Source organism: Haliotis rufescens, unplaced genomic scaffold (genome assembly GCF_023055435.1).
Source record: "Haliotis rufescens isolate VD_foot unplaced genomic scaffold, xgHalRufe1.0.p SCAF_1, whole genome shotgun sequence".
Taxonomy (NCBI): domain Eukaryota; kingdom Metazoa; phylum Mollusca; class Gastropoda; order Lepetellida; family Haliotidae; genus Haliotis; species Haliotis rufescens.
The window spans coordinates 23,616,860-23,638,281 of record NW_025963779.1 but is presented as its reverse complement, the minus strand read 5'-3'; the positions used below and the strand labels follow the sequence as shown (position 1 = coordinate 23,638,281).

General features: G+C 39.2%; 1 protein-coding gene across 4 annotated transcripts in view; it reads left to right on the top strand.

The window, feature by feature from the left end:
* LOC124131638 (solute carrier organic anion transporter family member 4A1-like) overlaps positions 1 to 21,422 on the top strand; it is a 140,737-nt gene that overhangs the window by 51,542 nt on the left and 67,773 nt on the right. For 3 of the 4 annotated variants that reach the window (XM_046495047.2, XM_046495041.2, XM_046495044.2), the window contains one exon: positions 2,604 to 2,648. The gene's annotated coding sequence lies outside the window, so the exon portion shown is untranslated. Of the gene's footprint in view, positions 1 to 2,603; positions 2,649 to 9,983; positions 10,003 to 21,422 lie in introns of those variants that run through there. The other variant, XM_048393513.1, reaches the window with a different exon arrangement.

The following is a 21,422-nucleotide window of genomic DNA, read 5'->3' as shown; positions in this document are numbered from 1 at the left end:
AAAGCTGGAATATTGCTGAGGGAGGCATTAAACAGCAACCAAAATCAACACCTAACAACTACGTATGTAATAACCCCTCAGAGGCCAAAGGTTTTCCAGCACTGTTTCCATTTAGCAGTTGCTATATAGCTTTAGACATTCTGATGAGAAGTAAAATATTAACACACCCTCTTCCATTAAGAGTGATTGACTATGGTTTTACACCACTGTTGGCATTATTTCACCAATTTAATGGCACAGGGACACCTGAAAGTGCTTCACACAGTATATCCATGTAGGGAATCAAACCTGGACCATTGGCATGATGAGCAAGCACTTTAACCACTAAGCTACACACCACCAATCTTCTATTATGATTGTTTGTTGTTTAATGCTGTACTCAGCATTATTCACCTGTATGACTAAAGTCTGTAAGACCCGTGAAGATCTGGCGTAGAATAGATCTTCAGCAACCCATGCTTGCCGTAAAAGGCGACTATGCTTGTCGTAAGAGGCGACTAACGGGATCGGGTAGTCAGGCTGGCTGACTTGGTTGATGCATGTCATCGATCCCAATTGCATGGATCGATGCTCACGATATTAATCACTGGATTGCCTGGTCCAGACTCAATTATTTATAGAGACCACCGTCATATAGCTGGAATACTGCTTAGTGTGGCGTTAAGCCACAAACAAACAACTGTAGTCTGTAAATAATCAAGTCTCGACCAGAAATCCAGTGATGGACATCATGAGCATCGATATACGTAATTAGGATACAATGACAGGCGTCAATCAAGTCAGCATGCCTGAACACTCGATCTCATCAGTCGTCTTTACGGCAAGCATGGGTTGGTGAAGACTTATTCTTTCCCTGATCTCCAAGGCGCTTCTTTCACTGAAACATGGAGATGATATAGAAGTGTGACGTTCAACACTACCCACTTGTGCCGCCTCCGTGGTCTTGTGGTAGAGCGTCCGCTCAGAGAGAGGAAGGTCCGGGGTTCGATCCCCGGCCGCGTCATACCAAAAGACGTTAAAAGATGGTACTTGTTGTTAACCCTGTCTGGCGCTCGGCATTAAGGGGCTAAACAAGGGCTGGTCGGCTCGGAGTCAGTATACTGTGTCTGAGTGCGGTATTCATGTTAAACTGCGGCATGGTACCTCAGTGAGCTAGCACTATAAATCGGCATCAGTCCGGACTAGTACAAGCAGCCACACACACACGTGCATCTTGGACGCGACGTTAAACCCAATTTCACCTCACCTCACCTCACCTCACTACCCACTTGTGCCTTCAAACAGTGTCCTTCTCACCTGGGCTGTAGGCCGAGCTCCAGCTGTCTATCAACAAGAGGGCAACTAGTAGCCATTTGTTTCCACTGCTCTTGTAAATCCTACTTACCCCACAGTTTTATTCTTTATGGTGTGTGTTTGTCTATTATAGTGAAGAAGGACCCCATCATGTATGACCTTTATGTGTAATATAATTCTAAAGCTTATCCTATATTCCAGACGATAATGAAATATGAATGACAGTGCAGAGTGCATGGTTACAGTACAATGTTATCAGTAAAGTGAACATGCCTCCACCAATGAAATAGCTGATACTGATAATATGTGTGATACTTGCGTGATCACACAGTAATGACTCACAGATAAAGTAATCTGTGATCGAGAGATGTTTACTTGTCACAGTTCAGTCTCTGTAAACACTCAGTATATATCATAAGGTTTGCAGTGATCATTGCGCCAACGATTGTGTCTTGTGGCAGACAGGAACCAACACAAGCTGCTGGCCATTGGTCACTGTAACATAGCCGTGCTCAGTGGTTAATTCAAGGAGTGTGATATTTGTCATATTCCATGACTTCAAGGACACAAGGGCTGCTGCTTCAATGTTGGTGTTTTTGTATGTGTGTGTGGGCGTGGGCATGGGCGGGGCATGGTGGGGAGGGGCAACAAGCATGGTTTTTGGGTGATTGATATTATGAGCATCAATCCACTCATAGAGAATACGATGACATGCCAGCAAACACGTTACTGAGTCGGAACACCCAATCCACTAAGTCACCCCTTATGACCAGCATAGGTTGTAAGGGGCCTATTCTAACCTCACAGGCTGTTTCAATGATAAACACTGTATATATAGTTTATTGACTTTAGCTCCACAAGTGTTTGATCAACATTTTCCGTTGAGGATTGATCACCATTTGTCAGTCATGGTGACATTCATTTTATGGTAGCTAGATGGATACTGATGATGTATTATTGACACAGATGACATTGTGACATTCTGTGGAAGGTTTTACAATATTTAACGGTTTCTTGCGTGAATGAACGAGCCATCCATCTGCTATACCTGGGCTGTAGGAGTATGGAATTGTACATGTGTCAGAGTTGTGTCAGAGTTATGTCAGAGCTGCCTTGGAGTCCAAGAAGGTATATCTCGATATCATGTAAAGCATATCTTGATATCAATGGGTCTAAGTGTGATCTATATGGTATATATTCATGCACATCACTAAATGGTTATACATGGTTTTATACATCTTTTGCCTGGTTCATACATATGCAGGAAATAATGTGAATTTTCATAATGTTATTATTTGTATCTGTTTCAGGATCTCTTGTGTGGCTAATCTGAAGAAATTCAAGACTTGAGACCAGTAAGTAGGACACCATTAAAACTCATTTTTATCTCGCCCGACTTAGTGAGACTATGTGAGGTTATGTCATGGTGCCCGTCCAGTTAACTTTCGCATTTTTAATGAGTATAAGAAGACCAAAGTTTATTTAAGGCATCCTTTTTGGCTCTCAACATCATTGTCATACACACTGTTGCAAACATAAATGGTTTTTTCTTTTACCTAGAATCTTTTGAACCAATTTTTCTTCAACTTTAACTGTTTCTTTTTTTTTTGAATATGTTTGTTCCAAAATAAGGTTGAAGTGTCATAAAAGAATTTCAGGTGAGCTACAGTGCCTTGTAGCTCTATTGTATGGATATAGTATTGATTATGTTAACATGCTTTAGTTTACACCTTGACCACTACCCAACCTTGGAAGATTGCTGACTGTGCAAGTAGCATGTGTCACTCAGTGTCAATTAGAAGCAGCTAGCTTCATCATTGGATGTTTGACTGCCTTAACACAAAACAAGGTCAACCCTACAAGACAGGTTTTGGTACATGTGTTCCTGATCCAAGTAGATCAATGCTGTAGCTTTAGGATAGCCTTCACCTGCATGGCCCACTTTGCCTGTAGCTTTTAAACAGGCAATAGTCTTTTTGGGGGGGGAATGGACATTTCGTATGTGAAGAATCTCACCTGAGTGTCTTTTGATATCAAATATTTTGATGTAATCCATAAAGGTTTAAAACTCCAAAGCTCGCCAAGGAGTTTTAAACTTTCACTGACGGGATATGTTTGATATTAAATTACACAAGGGTGTGATCCTATTTATGGTCAAAAATCATTCTTCCAACTTTCTCAGTTTGTAAGCAGTAATAATAGAATGTAGTAAGTACAGCTAACCAGCTTCAGTGTCAGAGAGATTAGCGATGTCATTTGATTGTGATGTCATGATAACCAATGATGTCATAATGGTCTGCAAAGCATTGTGATGCAATTTTATTGAAGTGATGTCTCCTAGAACTAATCGCTTGTCCATATCCAAATAATATCTCTTGTGGAAGATAATTGAACATATTGTTGTCAACAGTTTTAAAAAACACCTGTATCTTTTCAAGAGGACAGCCAGGCATGGATTAAATGGTTAACTTTATTTTGCCAATTTATATTTTACATAATGTCTTCGATGTTTTCTTGTGCAAGTTACTATCTCCTTCTAAAACAGTTCTAAACATGATTATATTGCAATTATGTGAAACATCAGTTTGAAAAACTGTGTTGTCAGGAATTCATTTGGTTCCACACAAATTATTGATTGTTTTTTACAAAGTGTTACACTAATCTAGAGCAGAACAGGTTCGGATGTTTTACAGCTGCAAAAACAATACACATAATCACAGACTTGCTGTTCTTGGAAAAACATGCCAGAATTTCAGCAGCAGAAAACACGATACATACTGTATGATAAAATGTTGGTTTGGTCATCCTACTAGTACAGTGCAGGTTTCCAGATATCCTCGTACTGACAACCTGCCACACATGTGTTTGGTGATCATGGAGTCTTTACTTTTACATGTGATTATCATTGAGGCTTTTCTGTAATGTGGTTATCATGGAGTCTTTACGGTAACATGTGTGCTGCATAGCCAGGAGTCCAATCTCCATATCAGACACGTGCAGTGATTGTTTTCATCTGATGCTCTGACCTTAACATCTCTTGTGGTAGGAAAATAGTATCCCGTAAGTTCACCTCATTTTGTAATAAGGAACATGTATGTGTACCAAACTGCTTTGAAGAATTTGGCTCTCACCTTTTAATATATCATGGCTTAAATCATATTATTAATCTCAATTGATAACATTAGTTGTTTGCAAATAGTATCTATTGATAAACAGGACCATCTGTGTTTAGTACCAGTGTTTATCATCAGTCGTGAGGTGTCATCACCTTGATATGCAATGATAATCATATCCAGCTGATTAAATGGATCTAAAGTAGTCGTACAGTAATCAGTATGATAGCTGCAATCAATATGGCCGACTGTTTCTGGAAGCAATCCACTTAATTAGTTATTGACAAGCAGCTGTCAATGTGCTATTGAGGGCATAGTGTAGTATAAATACACAGACCAGGCAGATGCAGGTATATACATGCTACCTACAGATGGGGCTGACATAATGACTGCAATTACAGGTATAACTTCAGTTCATGGTGTACAGTTCAGGTACATACCGTAAATATTCCTTTCAAGGAACACTTAAAAAGTAATTAATTTTATCTGTTTTAGACTTTCAGAATTAGGGACTGAAGGCACATTGATATTGTCTACTTGAAATTGATATTTGGGAAACTATTGTCTATAGTTTAGTATAAAGGAGAAAATAAAATATTATAAATTGTCCAATGTTAAATTTAGTACAATTAAATCTCCAGGTAACCAAGCTCAACACACAGTATGTTTATCTCCACCCTTCTAGGACAAAATTAAATGCAAATTTTTCAGTGTTAGCTTAGATATGTAACTTTGAATACTGTATGATCACAACTCTGAATTTTGTCACCTTATTTGTACAATTACTTGAGAATGACTGAGAAAGAAGTACGTTTCTATATATATATTAGCTTCTGTTTCAATCAGAGGTGTCGATTGTGCTTTTCAGATTTTCAGTGATCCAATCGTGTAATTTTGCCTTTTACGCCAAATGGAATTTGTTTCAGACGATAATTGAGACTGATTGTTCTCTAGTGTATACATTTTATATTTGATACCTCAAATGATGGAATAGTTTTTAAATCTGCTGTGCTTAAGGTTTTTTTTAAACTTGTCAACTTGATGCTGGGATGTTTATTATCTCCTGAGGTGCAGTAAATGTAATAACGATCAGTAATACTCATTACCAATCTATGATCGTATTTACCATCTTTCCATTCACACACTGGGGAAGCCGATGAGGTTATGTCTGAAATAGCCTTCTTGTTTACAGCCATGTGGTGACTGATTTGGAAACATTCAGATATGTGTGCTTTGATGTGGGAGTTGGACATGAGTAAACACATGCATATGGGCTGATGTACACATTCTGCTGCTGGATGCGTGCAGTAGTGTTTGGCATTTTGTACGGGAATATTCTTTCTGGTTAAGAAATGGAAATAAAAATGGACTTGCTCGCTCACTCAGTTGAATTAACACACTCACTCACTCACTCACTCACTCACTCACTCACTCACTCACTCACTCACTCACTCACTCACTCACTCACTCACTCACTCACTAACTCACTCACCGTGTTTGTTACTATAGGTTCAATTTATATCACTAAACCAGCAGGCAGAAGATTTATGATTGTGATTTCAGATATATTCTCATTTTGTAGCCATTGTTATCATGCCAGATTCCTGACGGCGATGCAATGTAACCTGTCGTTTCGACTGTCATCCCCACCTGTGTACATCTTCCTTCAGTTTCAGATAGCAGTGCCACACTGCGGCGCAGTGTAATATTACACCATGCATGGAGTCACAGACTTAGTTCATCTATTTTATGATTCCTTAAAAGATGAGTTGGGATCTTCTTGTAACTCTTCTTTCATGTCTTTGAAAGGTGCGTTGTGGTTAAACATTGCTCAGTGAGGCCAGGCGACAGGAACGATGGCGACATAGCTTTTATTGGCTTAGGGGAGGATTAGGATCCAAATCTGTGTCATTTGAACACAGGGTGATGTTCCAGATGCTTCAATTACAGAGAGGCTGGATGATCAGAATGGCTTAATGTCATTGCATTCATGATACGCTTGTCAATCTCTGCACTCCTTTGTTCATGGCTGATCAGGTTCAGGAGTAACTTATACCTCCAACCCAGAAGCACCGGGGATAAACTGTTGCGTCTAATCTCAGGATGGGAGGATGTTGGTCAAGGAGTAGATGTTATCATTGTGATGTGCTGATTCTTTGTAACCATGTAAAACATCTGGAGTTTTGATTAATCCAATTATTGTCTCTTTTACTGTCTAACATGTCCTCCTTCTTGTCTCACTTCCCTCGCTGGGATTAAATGAATGCAAAACGGTAAATAGTAAGCAAGTATTTGACACTTTAAATGTGAACCTTTTCATCCAAGTTTTACACTATCATTTGGCATTTTGATTCGGAATCCAAGACACGATCTATTTATAGATGTAAACATGTGACCTGTCAAGGTCAACTAGAAAACAGTTACTACTTCCAGCAAAACTTCCTTTTATGGAAGTATGAATGCAGCTTGTTTTGCATTCATCGAAGTATAAATGCATGTTTACAAAATCTCTTGGACAATCAGGATTGAGTAAATTTGTGGAACAAGTTCATTTCATAATTATATTGTCACTGAGGCTGACAAAAGGAAGATACTGAGGTCATGATTTTTTGGACTGGTTTTCATAGAAACATTGTTCGGTTGGTTGTTTTAAGACTACGGCATGGAAATAATTGTGTCTAGTCCAGACACCAGTCTTTGATATTATAAGCAACTTCCCTCACAGTTTGGTTTCAATGATGTGCAATAAACCAGGGTAATGGGACTTACCTAGACTAACACTTAGTCAATGAAAACGTGTCTTTAAGTAATATTAAAAAACATTCTCGAAAAATCCTTTCCTCTTCTGCTGTTTTCATATACAGTAAACTACGGTTATAACGAACACGCCTATAACGAACTGACGGATATAACAAACTTACTTTTTTGGTCCCGACTATTTGCTGTGGTTATGCTGTATATATGCTTATAACGAACTACGGTTATAACGAACTAACATTAGTAGCCCCTTTGTGTTGGTTATAACCGTAGGTTACTGTATGTGGAATGAAGCAAACTAAACTTGGTGAGTTTGATCTAGACTTGCCTAGGCTTTTAGTAAAAAGAAAACACCTAAAAAATACAAATTCCAGTTATGTTGCAGGACTAGTTCCATTTAGTCACCCAGTACGACCAGCATAGGTTGCTGGGAACCTGTTCTAACCCAGAACCACTCACCTCATTGAGGCAATTACAAAGCTGTTGCCTCTAAATGTCACTCTTGTAATTCCGGGGCAAATAGGTCTTCAGATGTAATGTGCTGTTGGGTCAATAAATGTCACCCTGATGGAACTATAGGCAGAGTATGTCACCAGTTACACCGTGAATATGTCATGACATAACTGTTTCAGATTTGTAGCCGCAATAGCTAGCTCAACAGAGCTGTGCATTTTGTTGATACTCAGACGGGCGAGACAGCTATTGGTACTAGGATGGACAGCCATTAATGGAACCTATATCCACTGGTAATTGACCCATGGATGACATGATTTGTTTTGCCACTCTCAATCCTATTAATTAAACTTGTTATGGAAGTGCTGATGAAGCGTTAATCTCATTCACTTCCTTTCCCTGTGGGGATCCCCAATATCCCATGCTTGTCATATGTGTGACAGAAGGCAAGTGGTGACTGACTGACTGACTGACTGACTGACTGACTGACTGACACCACACCACACCCTCACACAGAAATGCCTGGCCACAGGGCCTTCCTTCCTTTCTTGTGTCAATAAAGTGTATAGACTCCATCTCAGTCTGTTGCCTGTCCAGCTCATCGGTCCAATAAAAGAAGGAATTCCAGGACTTTACAAACCGTATTGATCCAGTCAATGGTCGGTGATTATTTTCTCTAACCCTTGAAATGTGCAGAGGAAGAATACGCTATCTATTTCATGTAATGCAACTTAAAGACTCACTGTCATGTCTGGGGTGCTATCTTTTACACCAATCTCTACCAGTTTGTGCCATGGTTTGTTTGCTTGTCTAGGACTTCTTCTATCAAGACCCTGTTACATACTTAACAGTGTTACTTAAACATACATGGTTGGTCAAATGTGACCTTACTCATCCCCATGTCATTCGTTTAGCATGGCTAGACTGGTTGATACATCGCTCTATCCTGCATCTAGCACTACGGCTTAAAAAGTAAATAGCATGATTCACATCACTAAGATTCCAATTGAGTAGTAGGTTGATGGACGGGTATTTAGGAATGTAAATCCCTTTGAGATATAGGGTGAGAGTTACGCTTTTATCTCATCTGGTCCAGAGGGACACAAGAGCTTCATGTCACTGTGCTCCATAACCTAACACATTTTTAGCTTCTTCTCCCAAACCACTTGATAATTGTGCTCAAATGTTTCCAAAGTGTTCCTGACCACAAAAGGCTTGCTTACTCAAGATTTTGAAATGGCGTTTTTATTTTCTGTAAAAAAAAATCTAATTGTAATAATTAATGTTCTTAAATATCATCTCGGGAAACAAGATATTTATTTTTTTTATCCTTGGTGATGACTGTAAGTATCTTTTGGTCTGTTCGAAGCTTCATGATTGATTATCAACTTTGGCCTTTGTAGTCGATGTTGCAGAAAGTACTTTTCATCTCCAAAACTCCTTGAAGGATTGAGATTAAACTTTTTGAAAAGACTTCAAATTTTGAAGAACTTCTCCTAAAACAAAGTAGCAATAATGTTGTAAGTTTGCATGGGCGATGCCATGAATACTTGCTATTTTCAGAAAGTTGTTTATTTTTGGAAAATCGATTATTTTGGGGGGTTTGGCTGTCCATTGAGTGAGTGAGTTTGGTTTTATGCCGCTTTTAACGATATTCAAGCAATTTCACGGCTGGGAACACCAGAAATGGGCCTCACACATTGTACCCATGTGGGGAATTGAACCCGGGTCTTCATTCTGACAAGCAAACATTTAACGAAGTCTGCATCAATAGATAATTTGCTAATCCATACTGGGTTATGTCAGTAGATCAATGTCATGTTGAATAAAATACAAAAACAAACTCCTGCCAACTGAGTCAGCTGATCATCAGCTGATACCCTGGAATGAACCTCCATCCACTGAAGACACTAGTCTGTCTTACAGACCCTGATACAAATATATCATGATCAAATACAGCCCCTGCAAGTCTATAATGTTTGGCAAGTCTAGATAACATCTAGTCTCTGAAATGAACATATCGTACAAAATAACCAGTTGTTCAATTATCTTAATAAAAATATAATAAAAAGGCGCCCAGAGACTTTCATTTTCAGAGACCCTGATACTGCAGTAATCTAGACTTGCCAAACATTATAGACTTGCATGGGCTGTATTTGATATATTTGTATCAGGGTCTGTAAGACAGACAGACTTCAGACTCTGGACTCCTTTTTATCATATTTTTATTAAGATAATTGAACAACTATTTTTTTTCTGTTCGATATGTTCATTTCAGAGACTAGATGTTAGTCTATGAGGACACGGCAACAAGAAAAGGAATGTAAGAAACACGGCATGAGGTGCTATCTGCCTGTGGTCTCTGGGAGAGGCTCCCATGGTGAAGGTGAACACTTTGATGTGTGACTTTAATCAAGTCATTTACTCCAAGTACTACCTGATTAGTGTTCCCTGATTGTATCAACCTCGCAAATTAGATGGCTAATTTGGGCAATTAAGCATGAAATTGGGCAAGACGCTGCCAAATAAACACTGCCAGCCAACTGGGTTCAGGGCCTGGTCACCTGGACATACATCAACAAGACCGCTGCACCTAGTCTGTCAGTAGTCATCAGTTGAGCTATCTGGAACAGGCATTACTGGAATCCTTGTCTGTTGACTGCTAGCTACAGCAGGGCTTGCAAATACAGTCTGTCATATTCGAGAAACATTTCAACCAAGAAGTAGCCCAGAAACTTGTGTGCAAGGAATCCAGTTGTTGAAATCCATATATCTCGTGTTTCTAGGAATCAGCAAAAGATAAATGGCTATCTGATCTGAACATGTCAACCATGTTGCTCGGTTGCTCTTGTAGGCATCAAGAATCAAGAATTGTACTGTACAAAACACTTTAATAGGACAGAGTACAAATTAGCTACATTTGGAGTAAATGTAATTGCAAACAGAAGAAGAAGAAGATTTATTGTACATAAATACCGACGGGGGCAGGGTATAAACATGAACATGACTTATTAAAAACCATTGGCATTGTTGACATACACAATAGAATACAAATATTGCTATGATTATATTGCTAGAGAGGAGATGCAGATTTTCTTTGAAAGGAAAATATACATTTAATGTACAATGTATAATGGTACCATTTTTTATTCATGATTTATAAAACTCTATCCTTGTATTCTTGTTTTCTGCAAGCGTCACATATTTAAAAACATAAGACACTTTATTTATACCGGAGTTTCAGATTGATTCAAATACTTATCAAATACATGTATAAGATATATTTGGCCAGAATGGAGTGGAATTTGTTGTTTCAATGTCCCCTCTGTGAATCACTGAGAAACAAGGGGAATACATGGCATGAGTGTAGAAGGAAGTTTGTTGTGTTTAACATTTACACTTCATATCAACAAGAACATTGATATTACGTCTCTGCCTCAGATAATCTTCAGGGCACATAAAAGTATGTCATGTAAAAGAAATATTTTGTTTATTTCCATTCTATAATTCAATTCAGTTGCAGCACTTTAACTCTCAGGATCCTATGCTAGAAGTTCAGTCACCAGATTCCTCCTGACTGTGATCCATGGTTTGTCAATATTAATGCTCCTTGGTTTCATCAAAGTGTAAACGCATAACACCTTCATCACTTTGGGTTCTCCTCCTCCCACACTTGGTTCTCACTCCGTGCCATGACTGAAATACTGTTAAAAGCACAACTCAGCTCCCTCGCTCCTTCTGTCAGTGACAATCCATTGAAGAAACACTGAATGACAATACAAAGACTCCTGGTTCAGGCAGCATGCAAGGAGCATGTTGAGCCCCGAGCAGCTTCTCTCTTCCCGAGCAGCTCCTCCCCAGCCTGAGTGTTGTAGGACATCCACAGCTGACTGCTCCAGGACTTCTATGGGAATGCTGCTTTAATTGAAGTCACATAACTCTGTCTGTCTGCTGAACATAATTAAAGTTCAAGCTGGCGATGCCTTCAGGAGAGACATGAAGACTGGAAGGATTACATGAGCTAGTTTGTTGGTTTATGCACTTAACAGTAACACACAGCAGTGAACCTCTGTAGGGGATCCAGATAGTCCATTCCTTCAAGTCCAGGTAATGTCAAGACTCTTCTTCTCCATTGTGTATTTGAAGTATTTTATGTATGCAAGTGTGTGTCTTTTGAGTGAGTGAGTGGGTGAGTAAGTTGGGTTTAATGCCGCTTCATCAGTATTCCAGTTATATCACGGCGTGTCAGCTTAATCATGTTTTAATGTGGGAGGAAAGCCCGAAGTGGTGCAGGTCTAATGCGTTTACCACTTTGGCAAAACCCAAGAGTATGGTTATGGTGTAGACTATCATACAGACCCTGATGCAAGTCTATAATGTTTGGCAAGTCTAGATTACTGTCTGAAAATGAAGAGAATCTCTGGGCTCCTTTTTAATATATTTTATTAAGATGATTTAACAACTGTTTTTTTTCTATAAGATATGTTCATTTCAGAAACTAGATGTTAGTCTAGGTATGGTGCTGACATACCTCGAAACATAATCGGGGTGAACCAGGATTCGAACCAACAACCATAGGCTTCTGGCCTGCATGAGTGTCTTTTCCAGACCAGAACATATCTGTTTTCAGAAGTATTCTGTGCGATAGTTTAGTTTGTCCCTATGATAGAAATTGTATGTAAGATTTCAAGAATTTGTTCTGGGTCGTTTGGTCTCCTGATCCTTAATTTCATACCACTTTAGAAAATACTGTACCTATTTGTGTATATTATCAGTGTATTCATGTAAAGCCTTATATTTACTCATCATAGCATCACAACTGTTTGTTAACATTGTTTAACGAGGCTTTACTTAAATTTATGAAAACAGTGAAGAGAGTAATATGGCCTTTGTTGAAGTAAGCACATTCCAACCTTCTTTTTGTTACTTTTTAACACATTTCAAATTTAGAACTCTTTGAGGTAAATTTATACTATAAAAACATACTTTTATCTTGAATTCTCATGTTATTTTATTTGAGTTATTTCATCCTTTGTTTATGATTTACGGACAGTTAATTTGATTTGTCCTCCTTCAGCATGGTAGAAAAGAGAAGAAATATTCTTGGAAGAAACTGGAAATATTCTACAAAATACAAAATATATGCCTAGTGAATACAAACACACAGATATATTCCAGATACAAAGGAGGTACATTTTAACAATGGAATAATGGTCTAGAAATCCATAAAATAAGCAGTTCTATTTAAGCTGATGTAGCTAACCCGTGATTGTATCCCATGTATAATTATGTTGCTATTTGTTTAGCATTCGTAGTGACCTTGTTGAAAATCATTCATCATTTTGATTGCTTGAGAGCACCCACACGCAGGGATCCCTGGTGCTGGTAGATTCAGCAAGGAGATGCCATCAACTGGAACACGTTTATATACCCATTTCTACACTGTTGATCAAGTGTGCTGCCACACAGTATGTCTTCTATTCTGCGACTATTGCAAGCCATCATTATACTACAATAATCTGCTTGTTCAATGTCACTGATGCAGGGGACTCAATCCAACCCTGAAAGTCCCTCAAGAGGTGAAGGCATGCCAGGCATTTCATTCACAGCCTCACATATGCTGACAAACAATACCACTGATGTCTCAACAGGCAAGTTGTAGTATCTCAGTGAAGATGAGTGACTGATGGGATTGCAACCTCTTTTTTCTTTCAGTACAGCTCTAAAGGTAATGGTTTAGACAAACATCTAGTCTTTGAAATGAATATATCATACAGAAAAAAACAGTTGTTAAATTATCTTAATGAAAATTTAATAAAAAGGAGCATAGAGACTCTCTTCATTTTCCTGATACTGCATTAATCTAGACTTGCCAAACATTATAGACTTGCATGAGCTGTATTGGATATATTTGTATCAGGGTCTGTAAGACAGACTAGGTAATGGTTATAACTTTGTTATTTAGGTAGAGACGTTTTTGCACTGCATCTGTACTTCATTAGATAGCTTTATAGGTCAAAGATGATGGTAGATATTGGTGAGGTCGCCTAGCAGCTGATTTGGTGAAGTGCAACATATTCACAGTCCTGTTCCTCAGAGCAGTCGTAGTGCTACAGCAGTCACAAGTCAATGTGGGGCGGTGGGGTAGCTTAGTGGTTAAAGCGTTTGCTTGTCATGCCAAAGACCTGGGTTCATATCCTGACATGGGTACAATGTGTGAAGCCCATTGTGGTGTGCCCTGCCTTGATATTGCTGGAATATTGCTAAAAGCGGCATAAAACCATACTCACTGACTCGTAAGTCAATGTTAAAGTATGGGAGTTACAATCATCTTAATGTTAATGTTAAAGTATGGGAGTTACAATCATCTTAATGTTAATGTTAAAGTATGGGAGTTACAATCATCTTAATGTTACGATCACTTTGTGGAACAGGTTGCAGGGGACTTGTTCTGGTGGGAAATTTTGTGGCCATTTTTTTTTTTTTTTTTTATGTAGTCGACATCTTTCTTGTCAATTAATTTCTCCATCAAACTACTCACTGACTATGTGGTTTTAATCATTTATCATCTGTCCAGCTACCCATCCATATGCTGTAGACTTTGTTACACTTGTCATCCACACATGTACACACTCATCGAACACTCCAAAACGTCTTGTCACCCATCAAGAAACCAACCAATCCAACCAGTTAACCATCTAATTATTTACACACGTTATCTGCTCAAGTGGCCGGTGGTCTAAGGCTTGCTGTGCACAGTTAGTGCACCTCTTAGCTGCCAGGGCCAATTGTCTGTGTTTGTTATTACAGATTTGCCCCAGTTATCACTTTGATCTGTCAACATCGTACCAAAGTTATACAAATATTTAAAAGAACTTTCTTCATGTCAAGACATTCACTCTCTAGTCTTGACCAGTGATTCCTTCTCTATGTCAACTCAGGGGCACCTGTGGCCCAGCTGTCTAAGGTGCTGCAATTTGATGTGCAGAGTTGCATCCCTTTGGCACGCCAGAAACCTATGATTGGAGGTTCCATTCCCAGTTCGCCCAAGTTAGGTTTCTAGGTTTGTCAGCACCATACCCATGCTTGTTGGTTTCACCAAAGTGGTAAACATCTAAGATCTGCATCACTTCAGGCTTTCCTCCCACATGAAGCTGACACACCTTGATATCACTGGAATACTTTTCAAACTGGCATTAACCCAACTCACTCACTCCCTCCATGTCAACTCTGTGATATTTCACAAAGTCATTCACTAGAAGCTGGGCCCACATGCACCAACATGCACGTCATTGACAGCAATGTAGTGTGTGGCAGCAGCAGTGTTACATGTGCAGTACAAGTGTGACTGACCCTACAAACACAAGCGACATGCCTCGCTGTACTGTGTGGTGGGGTAGCCTAGTGGTTCGCTCATGACGCTGAAGGCCCGTGTTCGATTCCCGGCATGGGTACATTGTGTGAAGCCCATTTCTGCTGTCCCCTGCCGTGATATTACTGGAATATTGCTAAAAGTGGCATAAAACCATACTCTCCCTCCCTCCCTCCCTCCCTCCCCCCCTCACTCACTCACTCACTCACTCACTCACTCACTCACTCACTCACTCACTCACTCACTCACTCACTCACTCACTCACTCACTCACTCACTCACTCACTCCAATGACCATCCTCAATGACAATTCAAACAGATGAGGGCTTCCAAGACCCCAACACTGTCTATCAATACTATCGGTAACTGCCGACAGTCACTTCAAGATGTGAGCCACCATTGTTGGGTTTTTTTTGCCTGTGCTATGACGCAGTTGAATTAACTTTCAGCAGGCGGGGAATTTTATCAGAAAATTTATGGAAGTGATTAGATGCAGGAAGGAGGAGCATGTCAGTCCTATCTCTCGCTTCATCTGAATTATGTGAGGTAAATGTAGTCGGAGTATATAAATAGGCATACATCACGTCAGGGGCCCATGACAATCAGCACCTCGGAGGCGTGCACGCCTTTGTAAGTAAATAATTCACATGGTGGAATTCCCCTAATAATCCTGCCTTGGTCACCTCCTGCCAGTTATATATTTCCGTGATGCATGTCTTCAAATTATTTGTTTTAGTTGAAATTGAGACAAGATTGTATCATGTGAACTGCACATCCTGTAATGAGTTGATAAGATAGCAGCTTACTGTACATTGTTCTTAGGGCCTTCTGGTTCTTGTCAACACCTTGTATTATTTCCTTGTGAAAAGGAAAAAAATCAGTTTTTTTAAACCAAGGAAACAGAAAATAATCTATGTGTTTTCTGTCCAGAATGGGGGCGGTCGGGTAGCCTAGTGGTTAAAGCGTTCGCTCGTCACGCCGAAGATCCGGGTTCGATTCCCGACACGGGTACAATGTGTGAAGCCCATTTCTGGTGTTCCCCGCCGTGATATTGCTGGAATATTGCTAAAAGCGGCGTAAAACCAAACTCACTCACTCACTCACTGTCCAGAATGTTGGCCCATTGGAGGAGAGACAAAACTGATGGTGTGCTTACTTCTGATTGGCCAAAAACTGAAATTAGGGATTACATGTGAGACTGAGACTGTGCTACAAACATCTCCGGGTAAACAATAGTGAACAAAGGTTCTCAAACTTGTAAACATAAAAATGAATCTATTGGAGGTTTAAAGGAAATTGTAGTTCTAGTCTATCGTTATTTGCCTTTCATGGACTGGTCGAGAAGGTCTAATTGATTTGACACAGCATCTCTTGGTATGGAGTAGATCACATGTTCAGTATGACCTCTTGTTCTTGAACTCTCTGGTCATGATACAACATCATGGTACCAGGAGAATCCTTATGTGCCGTTTTCTTACTCTCATGTGAGTGGCGTGTGCTACCTGTATGGCAGGACATGCTTACCCTTTGTGTGAACACCCGGTGTCAGAGTTTCAGTGATCCATTCATATAAGTTTCACTGTTATTTTGCCTTGTATGCCCAAAGGAATCTGTTTCAGCCGACAGTCTACCTGGTTATTCTCTGGCATTGACGTTTTATATATGTTATATTTGCACTCTGCTTGTCTTACTCCAGGTGGGCGGTCGGGTAGCCTAGTGGTTAAAGCGTTAGCTCGTCACCCCAGAGACCCGGGTTCGATTCCCGACATGGGTACAATGTGTGGAGCCTGTTTCTGGTATTCCCTGCTGTGATATTGCTTGAATATTGCTAAAAGCGGCGTAAAACCATACTCACTCACTCACTCCAGGAAACGAGATATTTTCCTATATATTCTACACAGCGAGGCTTGTCATCATGGCTTTGTAATAATCCTGTGTTTGTCATGAAGAATGAACTTTCTGGTAAACTATGTTTTCATTCCTTAATGCTGGTTACATTCATGACACTTGAGCATGCAACATTCTTCATGATGTGTTGTAGAAGTATAGTTGGAAATTGGTATATTTCTCAAAGCATTCTTCTGTCAATTGTATCCAATATTAACATGGTCCACTCCAGCACACAGTGTTACGCATGCGGAAATTAACGGAAATATGTTTTCCGTTGTATCACGATAGAGATTCCTCCGTGTGTTGACGATTTATTCAGCTGGCATTGCCACTAATACATTTGGCTTTTGTATAGGAACCACATTGTACACTGTGCAGAATTCAACCATCATGGCCTCTGAAGGTTTGCGGACATTTCACATGTTTTTCTCTGATAAAACTGACTGTTGAACAATGCAGTAATGTTTTTAGGTTGCTTCTTTTCAACAAGTTGATCACAGATGTTGCTGCATTATTTTGGCATTTTAAGCCCCTGTTTGAATAAATTCTTGATACTTTATATGTGTCACGTGACCAGGGGAGCATTTATGTCAATTTCAAAAGATGTAGAAACTCAAGGGTGCTGGACTAGACTGAAACAAGTGAGAATGCAACGTTTGTTTTCTGTAAAAGTTTGACACAAGTCACTAATTTCCCTGCTTTTGGTAGGGCAGGAGATGCTTACCCGTTTCACAAATGCCTGGTGTCGTTATCAATTTTCAGTGATCAGTTTATATAATTTTCAAAACTGTTTTACTTTTTACACCCTGTGGAATCTGTATGGGCAAATAATCTGGACTTATTTTTCTCTGGCGTTGACGTTTTATATCAACATGGGTGGTCATTTGATTATGACTAGACATCAATGTGGTCGACTGCTGGTATATGCTCGTGACATGGATGGAATTTCTGTTAACTATTTTTCAAATCTATTTATTAAATATAAAGTAAGTAATGTTAATTTACTCTTTTCGAAAGAACTGTTTTCATAGAAACTAGTCTTAGTTTAGTTTCATCTTGACTTGCCCAAGCTTTTACTACTTTTTTTTTAATTCTTGGCCTTATTTGTTGAATTTGCAAAATTGGTGTGCCAGGTGAGCTACATAGTGATTTTGATTAATTTATTTTCTAAATCGTGTTTGACCTACCAGAACTGTTGCTGATTATGTATTTTGATGTCATGTTGATGAGTGGCATCCAGTAGGTGTGACCATGTCTGTCCCATCCATCCTGTCTAACATTTTGTGATTTTTATTTAACATAAAACGGAAATAATTTATAAAAGAAATCATATTAAAAATTCAACAAATTCAAATTCTGCCAAATAGATGTTCTTTCTGTTTACACAAGTTTTTGTGACATGCCTGGTTATTTCCATTCGTCAGAGGGGCAGTCAGGTATCCTAGTGGTTAAAGCGTTCGATCGTCACGCCGAAGACCCGGGTTCGATTCCTGACATGGGTACAATGTGTGAAGCCAATTCCTGGTATCCTCTGCCGTCAGATTGCTGGAGTAATAAGCAGTGAAAAACCATACTCACTCACTCAATCCCATTCATCGGAGTTGTGGATCAGTTTGTTGGAATACTGAGATGTGACTTTCTGTTTAAGACCAATACATTTTATAACCGCATCAATAAAGTGGCCTTACTGTCTGCACAGTACAAGGACTGATCAGTCTGGTACAATTGTATATCATAACGTCCAAATTATTATCAGTCTCAGTTTTCACTGAACCTTTTTCATCACACTTACTTTGAGTATATATATCCCATATAACTATTGTTGGTTGGTTTGTTGTTTAACGTCGCACTAAGCAATATTCCAGCTATATGACGGCGGTCTGTTAATAATCGAGTCTGGACCAGACATTCCAGTGATTAATATCATGATCATCGATCCACGCAATTGGGATCGATAACATGCATCAACCAAGTCAGCAAGCCTGACCACCCGATCCCGTTAGTCGCCTTTTACGACACGCATAGTCACCTTTTACGGCAAGCGTGGGTTGCTGAAGACCTATTCTACCCCGGAATCTTCACGGGTCATATATCTGTGGATGACATTTGAACATATTGAGTACAAGACCCCGAGTCGTGCCACCAATCACTTGTGAAGGATGCTTTTTGTTACAAAACTGTTTTTCCATATGTTTTTAAATATTCTGTTATGTGGCTGCATATTTGACTTTGCAAATATGATGTGAACGTTGCAGAACATAGGTGAAGAATGTCTGTATTATGCTCTCAAAGGTCATAACAGGGAAATATAATTGAAGACACCTAAAAATTGTTGAGTTTTGAGAGCAGAATTTCCTTTAAGCTGTTTTATAAACAGATATTTCAGCTTTTGTGATGTTTCACATTCAGCATGAATATCATAACCACCAAAGTAAGACTCAAGGAAACTGAAACTGGACCCATGATTAATGAGAGTGTGTGAGTGGGGTATCCATGTTAAACTGTGGCATGGTATGTCAGTGGGACAGCGCAGTAAAACTGGCATTAGCCTGGACTGGTACAAGCGCACATGCTATATACCCGGTAAGTGCAGTATTCTCGAACATGACATTAAACCCCATTTCATTTCACCGAGCATGCCTGATTGGCATTGAGATGTCATGGAGTGGACTCACGAGTAACGATGTTATTTTCCTGTTGGTGTGAGTTTGTTATAAACATAGTTTCCTGTACTTTTGAATATTATGTGAGCTGAAACCGTGTATACACATGCTAATATAGACTAAAATCTAGTCTCTGAAATGAACATATCGTACATAAAAAAACAGTTGTTTAGTTATCTTAATAAAAATATAATAAAAAGGAGCCCAGTGACTCTCTTCATTTTCAGATACTGCAGTGATCTAGACTTGCCAAACATTATAGACTTGCATGGGCTGTATTTGATATATATTTGTATCAGGATCTGTAAGACAGACTAATGCTAATACAGATGCCAGACAGTGTATGCCAGAGTTGTAGTTAATAGCCCGTCCCACAGCCCATGGCCAATCCATTCCAGGTGAAATACAAAGTTTACCTGGCCATTTTTTTCTGCCAATTTGTAATACATATTTCCAAATTGTGTTTTTTTTTACAAAAACTAAATGACCCTAATTCAAGTTCACAGTAACAGGCAACACAAAAAGAGATCAATCACCACTTTTTGATTCTTTATACTTTGAGACAAGAACATGTAATATTTTCTAGTAGCAAGTCTCGCCTGGTATACTTGGTAGTGTTTATCTGAAACAGTGTATACTTGGTAGTGTTAATCTGAAACTGTGTATACTTGGTAGTGTTAATCTGAAACAGTGTATACTTGGTAGTGTTAATCTGAAACAGTGTATACTTGGTAGTGTTAATCTGAAACAGTGCATACTTGGTAGTGTTAATCTGAAACAGTGTATACTTGGTAGTGTTAATCTGAAACAGTGTATACTTGGTAGTGTTAATCTGAAACAGTGTATACTTGGTAGTGTTAATCTGAAACAGTGTATACTTGGTAGTGTTAATCTGAAACATTGTATACTTGGTAGTGTTAATCTGAAACATTGTATACATGGTAGTGTTAATCTGAAACAGTGTATACTTGGTAGTGTTAATCTGAAACATTGTATACATGATGAATCTCAGTGTAGATTTGAAACAATGTATACACATGACATGTCAATCTGAGACAACATAAACATGGTAGTGTTAATCTGAAACAGTGTATACAGAGGGTAGTGTACATCTAAGATAGTGTTGACATCTTAGCGTAACTGTGAGACAATGTTTACATATGGTTCATGCCTCCACCTTCTCTATCGTTGCCAGTCACAGCATCTGAACTGTAGCTGCCGAATCCAGCCCGATTCTCCATAACATTAGACTGACCAAACAACAAACACATGTATATTGTGTACCTTGTGTGTAAGATACCAGATACCTCAAGCCTTTCACTTCATTTCACACATATGTCAAGTTAGGATTTTTTCAACATTTCATTTCCTGACATTGCCAGGTTTGACCTTCTGCTCTGCTGGTGTTGAGGTTCCGTGTAGAAGCCAGCTGTGGTACCAGGACCCTGTCATGTCCTGGAATCAAGATACTGCTATAAAAGCATATGAGCTTGAACCAGGGTTCATGTTAATTCAGTGCATCATTCTTGGAGATATTATATTGATGAGGACCGGAAATATAAAGTCAGAGTTTAATGTTGATGTATATTGAGACTGGTGTGTTCATAGGGAAAAATAGGGTGATTTCCAAACACCATCATTGTGATGTACTGGGGAACCCTGCTGTGCATACACAGGCTATATACCAACACAAACTCAGTACGCATGTACATCTGTCATAACAGGAAATATGGCAAAAAAATCACAAAAGCTGTTGCCATCAGATCAGACAGACGTTAAGACATGTACATATCACCCCATCGTAGAACTGTTTGAACCAGGACTTATGTGATTGTATGGAGAATGAACTGGGTAACCAGATGATGTCACACTGATAGCCTGA